Here is a 20534-nt window from a genome sequence, read left to right as displayed (position 1 = left end):
AAGGAAGGAAGGAAGGAAGGAAGGGAGGGAGGAATAGACTTAGAGATTTATGAACCAAGGGCCTAACAGGTCCCACAAATTCAACATGGGGTATGGCAGAGCCTGCTATATCAGCTTCTTTGAGAAGACCGGCTTTTGAGAGGGGCAGCTTGAGACAAAAGTTCAGCTCCTCAGAACTCCTTCTGTCTTGACTGCTGGTCCAAAACTGACCCTCTGTACTGAATCTCTCGTACCAAGTCTTGTTTTCTTGCCCAGTTCAGCCCCAGGGATTTTGAGGCTTTGCAGACACCCAGGACCAGCCCTTATTGTCTTTGTTTTGTGGTTACTCTGTTCTTCTCCCTCTATCCCCAGGCAGGGATTGCCCTTCCCCAGCCTGGCTGTTTTCCTAATCACCAGCAAGTGTTGACCCTGCCCCAGGCAGGATATGACAACAGAAATATTTTAGCTTTTTGGTTCCTAAAGACTATTGCTGAATAGTCAGTCTTAAATGAAAGGAAGGCTTTTGTTTCTAGGCACTTTTGAAAGTAAAATTACTATAAAAATCAACTATTGCAATTCTTTATTCATGTAGTGTTTCTCTAACACTGTTTCCTAGCCTTGATTTCTGTAGTTTCTAAGTTTAATGGTGCATGGGGGTGGGGGGGGCAGGGGATGGGGAGGTTGCTAAACATAATATTCAAGAAAAGATTAGTACTTGCTATGCTGACTTATGATACACTATTAAGGAGACATCTCAATAGTATATACTAGCATGTCAAGGACAATATGTTTTTCTACCTATCACTGGATTGTTAGTGGTAGAACAGGAAATGACTAGTTAATCGCTTTCCATTCTAGCAATCTAAGACCACTGCTTCTAAGGCCATCATGTAGCATTCCTCACTATTATTATCCAAATATCAGGTTGTGAGTATGTCTTCTTTTTTCCCCTATCGGACTGTATTGGAGACAAGTAAAATAAAAATAGAGTTTAACTCTTTGTAATTCCAAGTGCTCAGGCAATTTCCAACTAGCCTCCCTCCCCCTTCTTCAAAGTGTTTATTTTCTTTTGTGGTAAAACAATGTATTACATACTCCAAGAGATTGCCTTTTTCTAGAATCCTCTATGCTCATGCATATCAGGGGTAAAGTAGGTTATTTTATTTTTCTTCCCATAATATATACTTTACTCAAAGCTTTAAACAAACAATGGATTGGCAACTTGAGTAGAGGAAAGGGGGGAGGGGAAGAAGTTCAATTGACTAGGAAAAAAAAAAAACAGAGACCAGACAAGTAAAATGTGTTTCCCTAAATATTACCACAGCAGCCTTTAACATTCTGGAGAAATAGCCAACAATCCAACAATCAGTATGTCCTCGGTTTCTCTATCTATTCATTTTTTCCACTGTTTGCTGAGAATACAAAGCAAGACATACATCTTTGCCAGTTGGGGACATGAGTTTGCTGGATACAGTACCTCTCCCCTGGGTCTCTGGACTAACACCACCAATTTATTTTAAATAGGCCAAACTACAGTTCTTCATTAATCTGGTAATTACTCTGGGTGAAGGCTATTTTGCTGTTCTTAATTCCACATGACTTTATGTGTAAATGTTGTGTCATTTCCAAAGAATAATGACCAGTTGCTCTTCATAGAACAGGAAGAAATAGGTTTCAAATAAAGAAAGGGGGATTCAATTCAGATTGAAGAATGTATTTATACCTTTCTGGAAATATCGGAGAAAAAAGTTCTTGAGGCAGAGGAATGGACAAATTGAATTTTGGAATCTCTTTTCAATCTTGAGTTCCAGTAATTCTGTGGTAAAAAAAAAATACTTTTTCCTTTTATAAGAGAAAAAAGGGGGAATGAAAAGGGAAAATTATTATGCCTGCATGGTGTGATGAACTTTTTCTAATTTTTGTGTCATTTTTATGCATTTGACTGGATGTGAGAAAAAAAGTCCAAGATCCACTCCCCCTTCTTTTTTTTAGCCACTTTGCCCTAAAGAAGTCACTGTAAAGGATGATGGATTTACAAAGAGGAACCTGAGAGACATGTAGCCCAGCAATCCTCATGGAAAGATGAAGAAACCAAGACTCAGAGAGTTTAGTCAACTTATTCACACAGCTAAAAGAAGAGGCAGCATTTGAATCCAGGTCCACAAACTCCAAAACAAGTATCCTTTCCACAGGGCGACTCTCCCTCCCTTGATTTTCAGTTTTGTCATCTATAAACTGAAGACAATACTTGTACTATACTTTATATTTCATACTTCAAAGCATTACAGAAAGAAATTCAATTTGACAAATATTTAAGTCCCTGTAATAATCAAAATACTGTGCAAAAACTTTCTAACTGCAAAGCACTATGAGAAACTGACTTCCCATGTTCTGAAACTGCCTGATTCTCTGGTGTCCTGGGAATTTGATTGATCTAACTGGCCTTCTTGGTGAATGTCATCTACAGCAGATACTAGTAAATAAGACATTTTTCTAATCATCCATTGTATTGAGCAATGAGTTCAGGTCTCTTTTGCCTCAGAGAAAGACTTCTTTTGTTGGTTTTCTTATCTATAAAACAACAACTTAAACAAATTAGATTAGGAGACTTCAGGGTATTACTACTGAATCTAAAGTCCAATAATTCTTTTGTTTTAAGCTTATAGGAAGTCAACTTCTCAGGTTTGTAGATGTCAGCAGTAATCGAACTGTAAGTTACAAAGGACATTTCATGCAGTATTTTGGTTCCCATGCTTCAAGGAATATGTTTTTGTTGTTGATGTTGGTTTGGTTGTTTTTGTTTTTAAAGTAAAAAATTCAGTTTTTTTAAGAGCATTTAATTAATACATCATCCACAGTTGAAAATTTGGAAACATATAGATAAATAATTGTTTTTTTCACTTAGAGTTCATGTTCATGAATTTACTAGACATAACTTTAAAGAGGTCTGGGTGTTACTAAAATAGTCTAAACTCTTAATGCAGAATTACATTTCCTGACAACATCTGCTTTCAATAAAGTAAAGCTATTCAATTGCAAACTGCACAACATTCATTTAAAGGTAAATAATTAGGTATTGGAATAAATGTTTCCTTTAACAATTACAGCATAAAGAATGTGTCATAATCATAAGCCCTTCAGGGATGGGAAGATATTTTTTCTTTAGGTCCCCTGTTAACCCAAGTGCATAACCTCATAGGGTACACAGTAACATCATCTTGGAAAACAGTACCACTGGGTGGTCAGATCCAGTCAATAAGTTCAGTAGATTTCCCTAAACTATTACAATGAAAAAAAAAATAATATCCCCCCCACAAAGAGTGTGAAATGTTTTTCAAATAGACAGATAAAATTTCAAGCTTCAGTTATACCTTTCTGTACAATGTCTCCCCTTTTATTCACATCTGATCTGTCAATTTTACTCAGAGTGAATGAGTAGTATGTATGTGTGTATATGTACACACACATATATAGATACATACATGTATGTATATGTTTATATATAATAATGCATATATATTGTGTGTATATATAGTATAATATATAAATATGTTGTGTGTATATTGTGTAAGAACCTTCCAAAATTTATCAACCCCCAAGGAATTTTGAAAACTATATGCCTTCTTGTGAGGTACCTAGTCTGTTTTGGCAAATTACAACTTCACCAAAGTAAGCAAACTGAGTCATTGATTGAGGAGAGCTTCCAAAAGGACTTCATTCATTTCCATGAGTCAGTCCAAATACCATAACATTCTCCATAGGGAAAGAGAAAAGAAAGTAAAGGGGAGGAACATTATGACTGAAAGATCACTAGGCAGAAATTTATTTTCAGCCCCAGTTCTGCCATGAACTCATTGAATGACCTTGAGAAAGTCACTTTATTCCCTTTGAGATTCCATTTTTTTTCTTTAAACTGGACTAGATAATCTTGAAGTTCATTTTGCAGCCATCCTTCTGACTCTTCACTTTAGGTTTGACTCTCTATCTAGTAGTTGACTTCCATCAAGTCCAAGAAAACTGTAGAAACTGCTGTGGGAGGGCTGGGAGAGAAGGGAAAGAATCTGTAAACCATCAAAATTATTTGACCTGACTTTCCATGTAGGAAAAAAATCAAGCAGATAAAGAATGTCTGTTACCCAGAATATAACATGTAGTTGAATTGATAATCTTTTTTTTTTTTTTTTGCCTTTTGGAGGGCAATTGGGGTTAAGTAACTTGCCCAAGGTTACACGGCTAGTTTTGTGTGTATGTGTGTGTGTGTGTGTGTGTTAAGCGTCTAACACTGGAATCAAATTCAGGTTCTCCTGACTCTGGGGCCAGCATTTTACTCACTGTGCCACCTAGCCACCCCATTGAATTGATAATCTTAAGAGAATGTCTCTCAGTGCGTATTTTGGGGAGAGACCATATAAATGGATGCAGTTGGGTCAATAATTACAAAGGAAAAAATATAACAGAATAGATTAATAAAACAGACTAGATTAAGTTGCAAAGGTCTTTTAGTGACCCCAAGATTCTGCTAAGGATGAAAGCTCAATTTGAGTAGCAAGATTTTACCAGTTGAATGACTTTGAGATATTGAATATAGAAGCTTTCAAAAATTTAAAATTAACATCACAGAAGGCAATGGAGAGGCTTGTAGAAAGTGAGAATGGGCTACATGTAACCAATGAAGAACTTAGAAGAAGAATAGTAATAAAAAGTCATCATCAGGGAAATATATGCTAGGAAAATAATATGGGTTGGTCACAGAGTGAGAGTGAAGCCTGCCAGGTAGATAGCCTGAGTTCTCCAAGGTATATTTGCAATGTCAAGAGATTGCAAGATCAGCTTCCTGTACATTGGGTAATGCTTCTGAGTCATACATTCATTGGAAAAGAGATTTAGAGCTGAAAAAATCTTCAAAGAAATCAAGTTGGACTCCCTCACTTTACAGGTGATAAAATTGATGCTGAGAGAGGTTAAATGTCTTAAATTACAGAACTAGTATAGTGTCTAAGGGGAGGTCCAACCAAGATGATAGAGTAGAAAGAAACAGTATATCCCAGTTTTTCCACCTTACATGACTCAGTCCCCTAACATCACATGACTCATTCCTTGAAGACAATCTTGATCTCTGTCACTATAATCTCTGAGGAAGGAGAAGGCAAGGAGGAAGCTCTTCTAATTCTGGTCCTGAAGGAGGGAAGAGTTATAACTCATTCCCAAACAAGAAGTAGAGCCTCACTCTGTTCTCTCTAATTCCAGTCCTTAAAGGAAAGGAGATCTGAAATTCAACTCATACTGAGAAGTTGGGTCTAGGGATGGTGCTCAAAGAAGAGGGGTTCTGAGACTCATCCCTCATGTGTTAAGGAAGGCCTCAGGGTACCAAGAATGAGCAAAACAAGCAAATAGGATAAGAACCTATTATGAGCCAAGGATGCCCAAAACATAAAATTAGAAGGGAAATGTCATTCCATAACTCCTACAAACAAAGCTTCAACATCAATATGATAATGATGAGAACAACAACAATACCACTCATCTGGTCATATGATCAAGACTACAATTAGATAAAAGGCTTGTAAAAAATTCCTGATAAAAAGCACAAACTGCATACAAATTTGAAATACAATGCAAATCAAGAGAAACACAGAAAAAATATATATAAGGAACTTGATAAAGTTGAAATCTTTACATTCAAATGGTGTGTGTGTGTGTGTGTGTGTGTGTGATACAAGAGTTTCTAGAACACTAATGTCATCAGAAGTCATAGAGTCAAATAAGAGAGATCATAGTTGTGGTTTGGTTATATTTTTATGGGCTTGAAAGAATAAAGGAAAGAGGGTGGTGGAGAAATACTTAAGAATAAATGGACCTTTCCTCAATGTTAAATAGTACATATCTGTCTTTAAAAAGAACCATCATTACATGTAATGAGGATAAATTAGAGCTTTTTTCTACTAATGATAACAATATCTAAACAAAAAAAAATAAACAAGAAAGAAGTTAAAGATTTGAAGAATTTGGAAAAGTTAGATATGATAGACTTCTGTTGATATATGGGAAACATTCACAAAAATAGCACAAGATGCAGGCAGAGGCTTGATGAAAGGCAAAGCAACGATACCTGTTGTTGATGAAACAATTTAACATAGCCCTAGAAATGCTAGCTATGGCAATAAGACAAAAATAAAAATGATACAAAAATTGAAAAAGAATATTTTGCATAGAATACGATGGTGTATGTAGAGAATTTTAGAGAATCAAATAATTATTTGCAATAATTAACCTCAACAAATCTGTAGGACATGAAATCAATATACATAAATCACCAGGATTCCTTTATATTACCAATAAAACCCATTAAGGAGAGGGGAAAAAAATACATATTTCCATTAAAAGAGCTAGAGAATATATAAAATATTTTGGAAACTGCATATCAAGATTCTTATAGGAATTATGTGAATATAACTACAAAACACTTTATAGAAATAAAAACAATAAATTAGAAAATATTAATTTCTTCCAAATAGGAACTAATGCAGTATAATAAAAATGACAATATTAGAAAATTTATTCAATTCCATATCAATCCAAGTTTTAAAAGATTACATTATAGAGTTAGAAAAAGTTATAGTGCATCCAAATACTTAGAAGACAAACTAAATAAGTTACAAGGAGAAATAAGAAAACTGTTATAGTGAGGAATATTAATATGTCCCTTTTAGAGGTAAACAAATCTAAACAAAAATAAACAAGAAAGAAGTTAACGATCTGAATAGAATTTTAGAAAAGTTAGATATGTTACACTTCTAGTGACATGTGGATATAAACCGACAAAAGTAGTACAATATTGATAGACATAAGAAGAAATCTGCTTTATCAAAGGGAACATGTAAATTAGTGGCATCACAGACCCATTACATATATACACGTGTATCTATATGTGTATACATATATATGAATATATAATACACGTGTGTATATAGAGAGATAAATGAGAGATATTGTGTCCCAGATTCTTTAGTGCTTTTTTAAGCTTTAATAGCTTAATGTGTTTGTATGTCTATTTAGCAAGAATATCAGACTTTCTATGTTCATATTAATGTTATACTTATATTTTGGCTATAAATTGGCTCTGTCTTCCCTCGTTTCAAGACAACTTTTTCTCCCCATAGCAGTAAGAGATATATGGTTATAGGAAATATAAAGTAAGCTGGACAACACAGTTGACTTTGTATAGGTGTTAAAACATTCATGTGTCCAAAGACAACCGGAAAAATGAACTGAAAATCTCAGAACTCTTTATATAGTATAGTATCAAATTCTGCAACCTCAACCCAGATCAAATCTTTTCATCTCATACAGTCTTTACTTTTTATCTTGTTATTGACTTTATTTCTGATCTGGACTCTGATCCAGCTCTGTATCTGTCCACAGTTATTTCCTCTAGCTTACTGTCCAATGTTTCTGTATCTGTCAACTCCCAGGAACTTACAGCCACAATCTTTCCTTTTTTATAACTAAAGAAATGAGGATGCATTGTGGAATGTGTTATTCCTGTGTCTACTGAAAGTCATGTCTCAGATCTCACTCCTAAGTAGAATTTGGAAAAAAAAATATATGGATTGAATATACTCTAGATATTGCAGCTCTTGATGGGATTATAGCACTATGCATGTTTTATGTGATAAAACAACAGATTTTATAGAAATGGTAGTTAAGTGGCTGTATAGGTCAAGAATATATGTGTGTTATGTATGTATAAATATAGATATGGAGATAGATTCGCATAAAAATATATATGTGCTTGAATGAAAAACCTATGAACTCATGGGGGGAATGTAGATGAAAAAACCTGGATCCTTCGGATGAGGATCAAAAGGGACAGCAACAGAAGTAATACCATTGTCAGAATATACCAAAGACACCAAGTCACATGGAGGTAATGAATGATGTTTTCAGAAAATAGATCACAAAAATATCACAAGAATGAAACACAGGAGAGATGAGAGACTTCAAAAGCCTAGACATCGACTTGATGTCTCATTCCATTGAAAACAGAATTCCCAATGAATTCTTTAATTTTCTAGTGGACAGTCTTAACTTTCATGTAGATGAACTTGGAGAAGGCATGTTGGATGACTGAGCCTAGCATTAATTGAGTTTGGGTCACACATACACTTGCACATACATATACATAGTTAAGGTCAATAACAAAAGGGTTTTCTTTATTTTTTTTTACTTTGTTTAGGACACAAGAACACAGATTTCAATTCAACACTCAATTTAACAACATCTATAAGCACTGCTGTTTTGCAGTGGGCTAAGTGTTGGAACTACAAAGATTTCAAAATCATTGTTCCTTATGCTAGGGAAAGCTATATCATTCTAGGGGATAGGATATCTGCACAGAGAAGGGTACTTCCATTTAAATCTATTTTTTTGTCCAGACCTTGGAGCATAGTATCATAGATATAGAACTAGAAATGTCTGCAGAGGCAATCTAATCCTGACTCCTAATTATAGATGAGAAAACTCAGGCCCAGAGAATTTAAATTACTTACCCATAGGTTGGTGCTTTTGTTTTTGTGCTTTTTTTTTTGCCTCTACCTTATAGTTTTCCTGTATCTTTTAGCCTCAAGAAAGAGTAGTATTATAGGATACAAAGGGTTTAGCGGCTTTGTGAGATACAACATAAATCTTCTGCTTTATAGGAAGTATGAGGACAAAAAAGACTTAAGAGGCCAGTAGGATAAGAAGTCAAAACAGCACTTGATTATAAGGCCAGCCCTTAAGGTATCTTACAGTAGCATCATCAAACTTTCAGCTAAAAAGGACACTAAAGAGTTCATGAAGAAAATGAGTGGTAATTACTTATTATAGGATCAGCCAGATGGAAGGAAGTGAATAAGATAAGCCCAGGTGGAAACTGCTTCATATCCTTTACCTTTTAGACCAAAATGCTTGGCAAGGAGGCAGAGTATTAGGGGGTGATCCCTAGCCAACAGTATCAGTGATAGGAACCGAAGATCCAGAAGCCTGGGCAGGAGAAGTTGATATCTCAGATCTTACTTGGGGCAGCAGTTACATAGGAATATTAAAGTTAAACATTTGTTCATTTTCATTTTAATAAAGAATGTATTTTATCTATAACTGAGTAATCTTTTGGATCACATTATGTTGGAAAAGACAATGAAATCTTAAGGGCTTATGGGTTTAGTCATGTGATAAGCATAAATTCCATTTGAGAATATTCACACCTTAGACAGAAACTGGGAAAGACAAAGTGGGGGAATAATGTTTTAAATAATGATTTGGATGAAGAAATAGATGTCATGCTTATAGCCATCATAGAAGTCTTGCAAATGGAATGGAAAGTTAATATTAGAGCCTGACTAGGGTGAGGCAATATGAGATTTGTGTTCAAGTTCAATTTGTGTTCAAATTTAGAGGATTATTTCAGTACTCATAATATTTTGTCTGCATAAAAATAAGAAAGTTTAACACCTAGTTAGAAATATTAATTAGTTAAAATCAGAAGCTATAAAATGATAGAATGGAGTGAATTGCTCTCTTGTCTTACCCTGTTCCCTTTCTGCTCCCTGCTCTACGTTAGCTAACCAGAATTAAATTATCACACTGAAATAGAAGAAAATGATTGAGAGAATTTTTATTTCATGTCTCTGTAAGGGAGAGGGTTATATACTACCCACCTCAATTAACATAATCATTATAAGGGTATGATGAGTTTGAAAAGTATAAACAAGCTGTTCTATACCCTGTGATGTCCTTTATGAGGTGTGGGCCTTAATTTTTATTGGGTCAAGAATAGAACAGCTGATTGGCTGACCAAACTTACTAACCGAGCTTCTGGGGACTTTGCATTTTTAGAAGAATGGCAACAGTTACCTGGATCCCAATGATGAATGAGTCCAGTATGAGGACTCGATGATTACGGAAGTAGAGCAAATACCCTAAAATGAAAATGTTCTTGTGGACAGGAGTTTCCCTCTCTTCTCACCACTTTCTCTCATAAACTATCTCATCAGAGAGAACAGAGCAGTAGGAGGCAGTGCCACACATATAGAATGTGTATGACTCATTAAGTGACACAGTGAGGTCAAGTGAATGCAAAAGAAAAGACAGTCACTTAAGGGGCAAGGCAGCCATTTGTACCAGAAAGTAGTTTAGAAACTCAAATGGTCTGAAAACTCAAGAAACATCTTCCAAGTTTAAAGACCTTCCAAGGATAAATTTCCAGGACTTGTGATTTATACCTTTGCTATACCTGTATTCTCCGTGCAGTCTTCATTATCACTACACAGTGAATGTCTGTTTTCCCTCTTCTGCTCCAAGTTGCATTTGCTGTCTGAGTCAGTAACCCTCACTCTGGCTATGTATTTGGTTTTAGGGTTAGTAGTTCTGTGAGAAACTCATATAAAACCAACATTTCATTTGCTTCTGTTTGTACAACAAGCTTTGGTTTCAATTTGACCCTGCTGTTTGGAAGAAGAGGAGGAGGAGGAGAAGGGAAAGAGAGACAGAGACTGAGACAGACAGACAGACAAAGAGAGAGAGAGAGAGAGGCATAGAGAGACAGAGACAGAGGGAGAAACAGAGAGACAGAGACAAAGACAGAGACAGAGAGAGACAGAGAGAGAGAGGGAGGGAGAGACAGAGAAACAGAGACAGAGAGAGAAAGAGAGAGAGAGACAGAGAGAAAGAGAGAAAGAAAAAGAGAGACAGACAGACAGAAAGAGAGAGAGAGAATATGAATTTGCTTCATCTGTTTTCTGGAATTCACAACTTACAAGCACAGTTTGTTTTTCTTGAGACATTCCTTAAGCAAAGACATCCACTGCAGCCAGCAGCAGCGCTAGCATGGAGTAAGCAGGCTGCTCTTATTCATCCACAAAAACAGCTTCTGCCAAAATGGAAGAACCTGAGGGACCCACTGTAGTTCGCTTGTGTTCTTTAGCTTTTCCATTTTGTATTTCAATTAATTTTCCCTCTGAGAGGATTTGACAAGAAAAAAGAGTGTTAAAACCAGTTTTATTTAAACAAAATTGCCTAGGGAAAGGGAAAAAGTGTTTAGATATAAAAACTGAACAGACTGAAAACTTAATTAATATTTTAAAATGTTAAGTGTTTCAACTGTTAAATATAAATCATATTCATATAAGAGAGAAAAATAGATTTGAAAGATGTAAAATATATTCATTTATACACATAAAGTATATATGTATTCATGCAAACATTTGAGTGTGCATTGTTATATAAGATTATGGGTATGTATGTGTGTGTGTGTGTGTGTGTGTGTGTGTGTGTGTGTGTGTGGAGAGAGAGACAGAGAGTAGGGGTCACAAAAGTAAGTGTTTTTTCTTCTGTTTTGGGGGGGGGGAGGAGACAATCAAGGTTAAATAACCTGCCAGAGGTCACACAGCTAGTAAGTGTCTGAGGATGGATGTGAACTCAGGTCTTCCTGATTCCATGGCAGGTGTTTTATCTACTGTGCCACCTAGCCACCCCTAAATCAGTGCATTTTTAAGCTTTAATGTTTTAGAAGGCACCAAGACTTTGGGAATACTACGTATAAATGCTAACATCAAGTAGCTGTTTATACATGGACAAAAGTCAAGACACATGCAAATATACAGACATCTCCCATTTAAATAGATGTCGATTATTCAGACACTCTAAACAAGGAAATAATTTGCTTCCAAAACTTCTTACTATCACTATGGGAGTGCAACAAAGGACTTTATTTAGATTTATGGGAAACATGTTAAAAGAGCCCTACATTGCATCCTTTCTGTCTTTTAGGACCATCCAGTTTTCAATCTATTTTTGCTGTTGTAGTTTATTTCATACTCTGGAATGTTGCATGAGAATTTCGAAGATATACAGGAGACATTTAGAATCAAATGGACCAGAAATATTAAAACATCCAGGAGTTCACCAAAATTAAATATTTATGCAGCTACAATAAAATCTAAATTTGGTTCATGTCAAAAAAATTTAAACAGTCAATATAAAATTATGAACAAAAGGATGGCAGTTCTGCCAGTCTGTGAAATTGAATGATACAGAATATTAGGAGCGTTAGCAGTTTTAGGAGTGCTCATTAAATCCTCGCTGTTATAGGAAGCATATTGCTGTAGACTTTTATGTATCTTAGGCAGAGATTTTCAAAGTGCCACAGATCTTCATCACATAGTTCTACCTTTCCAAAGCATCCCCTGACTGTTATCTTGGCTTTCAGTAGAAAAATAAAGACAGATCTGTGATTTTGTCAACACAAGAAATTTCCTCCTTTAATGGAGGAAAGTGAGGAACAAGCATTTAAGTACATACTATGTGTCAGAGATTACACTAAAGACTTTGAGAATATTATCTCTTTTCATCTCATTTTATTTCAGTTTACAACCTGTATGTGATGCTAAGGAGTTGCCTGAGGCACTTAGGATAACTGCCTTCATTAAGGTCTCCTGGGTATAATATCTACCATACACCATACTTACCATCCTGTATTTTCAATAATCAGCAAAAAAATTCATAATTGCATATGCATGTTTTGATTCATTTATTCGTTAAGACATGAAAACCAACTATTAAAAACCTATATATATGCTCATATGTGTCCCCTTTTTCATGGAAAAAAATTGTCAATAGGTTTAAAAAAATTATTTTCTTTCTATGGTAATCCTAGCAATGTCCACCCAACCAGAAAGATTATTGGTCTGTCCACTATGTTGACTGAATTGACCAGATACCACAAGATTTAAAATGGCTTAATGAAACTGACTAATCCAAGAATTGCTAGGTGTTCATGCATAGCAGTGATATAATAAACATTTACACAACATCCCAGGAAGAACTATTGTCAGGAGTCATATGGGTAACCTCAAAAGGAAAGAATTCAAGATCAAAGACATTATACCTTTGGAAAGAGGCTACATGAAAAATACATATCCTTTCAGAAATAAACTATGAACTCAATAAAACTTATTCTTCTAATGTCCTAAGGATGGTAGAATTCAATTTTCAAACATTTATTAAGTGCCTACCATATACACACTGTGCTAGGTGTAGGAGATTGAAATACTAACATGAAAAAGTCCTTTGACTCAAGTAAATTGCATTCACCCAGGGAAGATGTGGAGAGACATGTACACAGATAAGAACATTTTTTTAAATCTAATTTGAGCGACAGGGTGCTAGCAATTAGAGAATAAGAAAGAGCCCTGTGTAGGTAGTCCACTTGAACAGAACCTTGGGGAAGGGAGAAATGATATTCAAAACAGACAAGAGTCATTGGGAAACTCACCTTTCCTCATTCAATTATCAGAGTCTTAGGAAGGCCTGTCTATTTATCTCAAGTAGAGAGTAGTTGAATCAGAGGAAAAGTCCAACCAATTTTTAATTAAGGAATAAAATCCTCTATTTGACTTTGAAAATCCTTTACAAACATACCCTTTCCTACCTTTCCAAACTTCTTACACTTTACTCCCTTCTGCATGCTCTATGATCCAGTGACATTGGTTCCTTGTTCATCATCACAGGATACTACATATCCTATCTCCTGGCCTTTTTTTTTTTAAGCAGTTGGGGTTAAGTAACTTGCCCAAGGTTACATGGCCAGTTTCTGTGTGTGTGTGTGTGTGTGTGTGTGTGTGTGTGTGTGTGTGTGTGTGTGTTAAGTATCTGAGGCCGGAACTGATCCTGTGTCCTCCTGACTCCAGGGCTAGCACTCTTACTCACTGCGCCACCTAGCCACCCCATCTCCTGGCCTTTTAATGGCTGAAATGATATTTTTCTCAACTTTGTCTCCCATCTTCCATGATTTCCTTCAAAACTCAGTTCAAATATTATCCTTTGCAACATACCTTTACTAGTTATAGTGGTATAGAACCCTGGTGATCTGAAAAATCCATGCAAAATTTTGTGGCCCTCCCTTTGTACCAGAGAGGAAATCTGAATTTTCATGGTATTAAAAGATTTTAATATTATATAATACTATACATATTTTTTATGCATTTCTGAGTTTTTCTTTCCTGTGCCATCTGTTGATCTTCATGTGTCATCTATAGCTTTTGCAAAACTCCCCCCAAATTCTCATTTAATTTCTTATGCCAACCCTCAATACATTGCAACTGCAATAGAGAAAGTCATGGTGTGGAAGGGACAACTGTTATTCATGCCTCCAATTACCTCATTTGTCCTGTATATATTTTGCATGTACATGGCTGCTGGCATGTTCACTTTCTCATTAGAATATAAGGTCCCCCAGGAAAAGGACCATTTCCCCCCCTCTCTTTGTATCCCCCATGCCAAGTACAATGCCTAGCACAGAGTAAGCACTTCAAAATGCAAGTTGACTAACTTGATAGTTTCATTAACTACATTCCCAGGCTCCTTAGGTACCCATTGCATTGATCATAATGTTGAGTTTTGCTTGCAGGGTGACTCTCTGGTAAAATCATAAGATATATTGGCTACCTGCAGATATGAATGGCTTCTGTTTTTATTTGCACACAATTTTTATGTTCCCTGGCCAGAGTAAAGGGCTTTAGCATTATTGCTTTTTGTGCGTGCTATGGGATACGAGTCTAGTCAAGGAACATCGTTTATCTGCCTAGCCTGACATGAATCGATCATCATAGGATATGATCTTTTGCTAGGAGAGATACTGACAAGGTAACAGTATGGGAAGGATGAGGATGTCTGAGACAGCAATCTAAGGAGCCACTTTTACTTAAGATTAAAAGTAAACTAGAAACCCATTACACTGAATTTCTTAGTTTTAAAAAAAACCTATTCCCATTCACTTGAGGAGCCTTCCTATCCTGAGATTCCATGAGTCAGTGAAATGAGAAAAATGAAAGAAAACTACTAAGTGAAAAAAGCTGTTTACACAAACCCACATCAAAAAGAGATTTAGTAATCATCTGGTCCATTTGACCAATACAGATAATCAAACCAGTTTAAAAAACAAAAAAGAAGCTAATCAATTCTGACACTGTACCAGACCTGTTTTATTCATGTTAATATTAAATCTACACTATAAAGACATATATTAGTATTGTTTTAATCATTATCATATGGTCAAAAGTTATTTCTGTAAAATAAGAATTAGAACATTGATTTTATTGTCACTCCTAATGGAAATGATAATTTTACACATAGAGGTAAAAGGCATATTTTACCTAGATAATATATGGTGAGCATTTATGTTTGCATGCATATACATACAAGTATAGACACATATATGTGTGTGCACACATAAACACAAATGTGCATATAGGCACATATATTATAACTGTACTGGTATCTGTTTTTAATTTTAATGCAGTTTTAATATATATTTAATACACATACCTGTGTATATGTAAATTATATATATGTTTACATGTCTATACACATACGTATATGTACACACTTATTTTATATTTGAACCATTGCAATAATAGTAATTCATTTCCTATTCATTGACTAGTTCCCCCAAATCTAAAATTTCACAGAAAAAAAATATCATTATGTTTTACTTTCATTTGTATAATTTCATACTGAAAAGAATATAGTTCAGAGTTTTACCATGTGGCAAATTCAACACAAAGATAGTATTAGTTAAGTCAGATGGTGAGGAAGGACCTAGAAAACCAACCTCTCCAGTTACATTTTTGTTAGTAGTACAATTTACAAACTATCGACTCCTGCCTTAACTTGTATTTTTTTTTAATAAAGGTGTATAAGCCTGCTATGCAAGTAGAATTTTTAGAGCCAGACAGGTCATTTATAACCACAACACCAACTTGAAATCCCATGAGGGAAGCCGACTGTACCCACAGAAGAAAATCAAACACTGCCTATCTAGGATATATTCTGATAGTCAATGCTTGGAAAATTTGTCAAAGTTTGAAACAAGAGATTATCAAATTTAAGACACTAGAATAATGAAGTCTTTACCCATCACCTTTATTAGGATAGTTACCTAGCTACAAAATCCCCATGAGTCACTCTAGCCCCTGAGAAGACATGAGGAATCACTGTTTGAAATCTGAGATGGCTCTATCATTCACCTTCTACCCTACCTCTCCTATTGTACAATTCATTCTTGGTAGCTATGATACAATCTGAGATATCACTTAAGCAGTTATGTTTCCCATTAGGCAGAATATGCCCAGTTTGCTTAAGGAAAAGGATGGGTCAAACACAAAAAAGCAATCATGTGAAAATGTTCCCTAGTCTGGGTACACATGTATCCAAACAGCCTCTCTTCTTTAAAAAAAAAAAAACACCTTATCACAAACAGCGTAATATAGATAGGTTTTCCCAGAATATTTAGAAAAGGGGAGGGAGGAGTAATGACTATGAACATGTTGTTAAGAGAAACAATAACTTGTCAGGAAGATTCAAAGCATGGATTGGATGAGATAGAGAGATGAATATTCTCAGACAGGGTTGAATATTTGGCTAAATTTTAGGAGATAACACTTAAGTGAGATAGATAGGTAGTCTTACATTTGGGTTAAAACAAATCAACTGTAAAGTATAGGATACCAGAGACCAGGAGAATGATGAAGGTGGGAACAACAAAAGTCACTACTGACACATCTTATAATACTTCAACCGATGTCAAGTATTTTACATGCATTATCTTATGTTCTGACTAGACAATAGTTTATGTGAAAAATCTCTGGGGCTTTCAGCAGAGGGACTGCAAGATCAATGTGAGTTAAACAGCATGCTGAGGCAAAGAACAAAGCTAATGTGATTGTAAGCTGTATTGGGAGAAGTCTAATGGCCAGGAGGTGGGAGGTTTAGTCGTCCTCTGCCTTGGTCAGATCCCATCTGGGATTCTGTGCTCAAATCTGGACGTTACATTTTAGGAGGGACAACAAAAAACTGGAGGCGTTGCCAAAGAAAGATTCAATTTACTGGGATTAGGTTCAGAGGGCAAGACTAAGGGCAATGATTAGAAGTTACATGCAATCAGACTTTGGCTTGATGCAAGGAAGAATTTCCTAACTCTTGGAGCTATCCAAAAAACAGTGGAATGGACTGCCTTAGAAGGGAGTGTATTTGTAATTAGAGGTGTTCTGCTGGAAGCTGGATGACCTCTTTTTATGAATGCTGTAGAGATAATTCATACTTTAGGGAGGTATTGGACATGATTCCATTTGAGGTTTCTTCTCACTCTGAAAGTTTTGAAAGATTGGAAAGAAAGTTCAAACTGAGATGTGTTTTGAGTCTATCTCCAGCCAGTTCCCAGAATGTTAGATTTTTTAAAAAATAACAAAGCAAAATCCAACTTGAATACCTCCATATACAAATAGATGTGGATCTGATTTATAAAAGGTATCAGGCACACTGTACATTATGATTTTTAATGTTTAAGTACGTGTGTTAGAATAGTTTCTTATACTTTTAACAGAGTTTTCCTATTCTGTCTAATAGTTTCCCCTAATTTCTATTGTTATCTCATCCCTTTGCTGCACTCAGAGTTTGAGAAGTCACTGTGTCAGGCATGTTAGTATAAAATTCCATGGATGGTATTTTAATGAAACATATCTAATAAAGAGGAAGCTGTCTTGTAGTAAGATAGAGTGATGGTCTCAGAGCCAGAAAGACCTGAGTTCATCAAGATCCACCCCTGACAGAGCCTGACTGAGAATGACTCTAGAAAAGCCATTTAGTCTTCTAATGCTCTAGGCAATTCTCCAAAGCTGTAAGTGAAAAAGAAGTTCCCAGTCTGCCAAGTATGAGTTCCCCATATCAATGAAATCACAGGACCAGTCCCTATTCCTATCCCTTTATTATAATAGAACACAGTTCTAGATAAAGAGCTATCCTCATTTAGTTATGTTTATTTTAGTGAAGGTCACAGTTTACACATTTTAACAGCAGGAATTGGATTGGTATTGTCAAGGTCTCTTGATCTGAATAATACTCCTTACACAAACAGTACACAAACAGTAACACGAAACATGATCTAAGCCTGGTACCCTCTGACTCTTCTATTTCCCTCACTCTCCACATCCAATACATTGGAACATCCTACCTCTTCTGCCTTGACAATATCCTTTCCTGTCCACCATCTCCTATTTACTAACATTTTCACTACCCTAATTAAGCAACCCCCTCCCAACATTTTTCTGGATTATTTACTAACCTACTAATTGACCTCCATGCCTATAAGATTCTCTTTCATCTCCAATGCATCCTTCTTATAGCCACAAGGTCCAATTCTAGGAAGTAAGACTTTCTTACTCTTACACCTTCAGGTTAAAGTAATAGCTTCATCAGAACCTGGAGAACTTTGTACACAATTACGGACACATATCTGTGATGGTTGACTTTGATAGATGGGGCTCCTCTCAGCAATGGGACACCATAAGACAACTCCAAAAGACTCATGATGAAAGGGGATATCCACATCCAGAGAAAGAAATATAGAGTCTGAATGCAGATTGAAGCAAACTATTTTTTGTTTTGCTTTGTTCCTTCTTTCTTGCTGTTCATTCAATGGGTAATATTTCTTTACAACTTAACTAATGTTTAATGTTAAGGTATTTTAGGACCTATTGGAATGCATGCCACCACGGAGGTAAGGGGGAAGGAGAGTGAGGGGGAGAAAATTAGGAACTCAAGTGATTGTGCAACTAAATATTGTAAACTAAAAGTAAATAAATACATTTTTTAAAAGTGATAGGTTCAAGGAAAGATGGTAAATGGAATTCCTTACAGTTGTGGGACCTGATAAATCTTTATTGCTTATTGCAGCTACAAGAGAATAGAAATAATTATAACTGGCTGTAAGCTGTGATTGTTGAGGCTTGTTGTTTAAGATAAAAGGCATTTGGGACCATAACTAAATTTTATTTTGAGTTTGAATTTGGGTATAGTTATCTGCATTAAATCAGTATCTGAGAAAATGCTACAAGCTACTCAGAGCCTGTACTTTGGACAGGTGGAAGCCTGCATTTGGTAAAGGCTGGAGGGACAATCTTAGGCTCTGTCTGGGATGGGATCCCTCCTGGCTCAGTTTACCCATGGGGTTCCTTTGAAAAGGAATGTTCCCCACCTATTCCTGAGTCTAGCATTGAGGTGGAATGGATACTGCATGGTTGGATATCTGTAACTAACCTGAATTTAAACAGAATCAAGGATGTTTTATCCTGTCATATTTGGAATGTTACAGGTCCCTGTTTGTTCCTTCTATAGCAGGTTTCTATGATCAGAGCAAGGAGTCAGTAAAAGATGTGAGCTCTTTCGTTTTAGCCTACTGGAAAATCTAATATTTTTCATCTAGGATTACAACATATGCAGAAAGTTATGCAAAATGCTTAAGATCACTCTAAAAGTTTTATGAATCTCGAACTGTTTTAAAAGAAGGGAAAATATGTTTAGAAGAAATTTTAAATCTCTAGTGGGATTTTAAAAGGCCTACTCTATGGGAAAATATAAAGGACAGTGAAATAGTCTGAGTAATGGGTTATACTAGCCCATACTCACCCCACTTCTGGTCAATTTTCTCTGACTCCTTTTTGGCCCTTGTTTAATCTTTTTGCTAGATTTGTGTCTTTTAGGCTCAGCACCCTTCACTTGCAGGTGACTCTTCTGCCAAGAACATTGTCATGCAATCTAACTAACCCACGGAGCCTCCATGTTCAAGGCCTACAACAAACGGTTCCCATTTGTGCTCCCCAAGGATATTCCTTTCTTTGTGGGATGGGTGGGCCAGAGGGTGTGAATTCTGGGGACAAGGTATGTGCTCCCTGGATTTCTCGCACCCCTTCTGACTATTTATAACATCACTAAGCCCAGCACTTCTCCTTTAAAACGAGTTAAACTGGGTTTTTAGGACAATGTTCTTCAATCATAGCCTTAGATTATCTGCTGGCCTCTAGTGGGGGTGTTTGTGCCCTAGCTAACACCTCCTGCTGTATGTATATCAATAATTCTCGACAGGTAGAACTCCACACCAAAAATATACTGGAAAAGGCCAATTGGATGGAAGAAATTCATGAAGCCCTTAGTGTACCAGGTTCCTCCTCTTCCTCATGGTGGTCCTGGCTTTTCACTATACTTGCCCCTTTCCTGGTCCTTGTCTGCTTAACCTTCTTGCTAAGTTTGTCTCTTCTAGGCTCAGTGCTTTCCATTTGCAGTTGATTGCTCAGGCTGGATATCAACCATTACCCGAAGTCACTACCCCTCACCCCTTGGATCTGGTGTCGGCCAAATTCCGGAGATTGGCCACCAACCACACCCCTTAAACAATGGGACCCTGAGAGGCAGGGACAGCTCTACATCCCTTCCCAGCTGGAAGCAGTTCAAGATGAGACCGTCGCCCCTGCCCCAAATGAATTTGAGCCCCATCTGTTTAAGGGGGGAATGATGGGGTACCTGGGGTCTAGGTCAAACCAACTTGTAAAACCAGTCTGTGAAGTTGTAACTGCAATTTGTCCTTTTCCAATCTTGAGCTCTGCCCCTTCCCCCTATCCCACACTCCACCTAGGTAATACCCTGTGACCCCTTTGTTCTTACTTAATCTCTTCATTTCTTCTGGG

The 20534-nt window shown here is 36.3% G+C and overlaps 1 pseudogene; it reads left to right on the top strand.

The window, feature by feature from the left end:
• LOC138151423 (potassium-transporting ATPase alpha chain 2-like) overlaps nt 1-20240 on the top strand; it is a 95950-nt pseudogene extending 75710 nt beyond the window's left edge.
• Nucleotides 20241-20534: the final 294 nt, after the last annotated feature.

Source organism: Petaurus breviceps, unplaced genomic scaffold, assembly GCF_028583685.1.
Source record: "Petaurus breviceps papuanus isolate PSGF00001 unplaced genomic scaffold, PetGlider_PUasm1.0 140, whole genome shotgun sequence".
In the NCBI taxonomy this organism is placed as follows: domain Eukaryota; kingdom Metazoa; phylum Chordata; class Mammalia; order Diprotodontia; family Petauridae; genus Petaurus; species Petaurus breviceps.
Note: the sequence above shows the minus strand (reverse complement) of the source record. Positions and strands in the feature narration are given on the sequence as shown.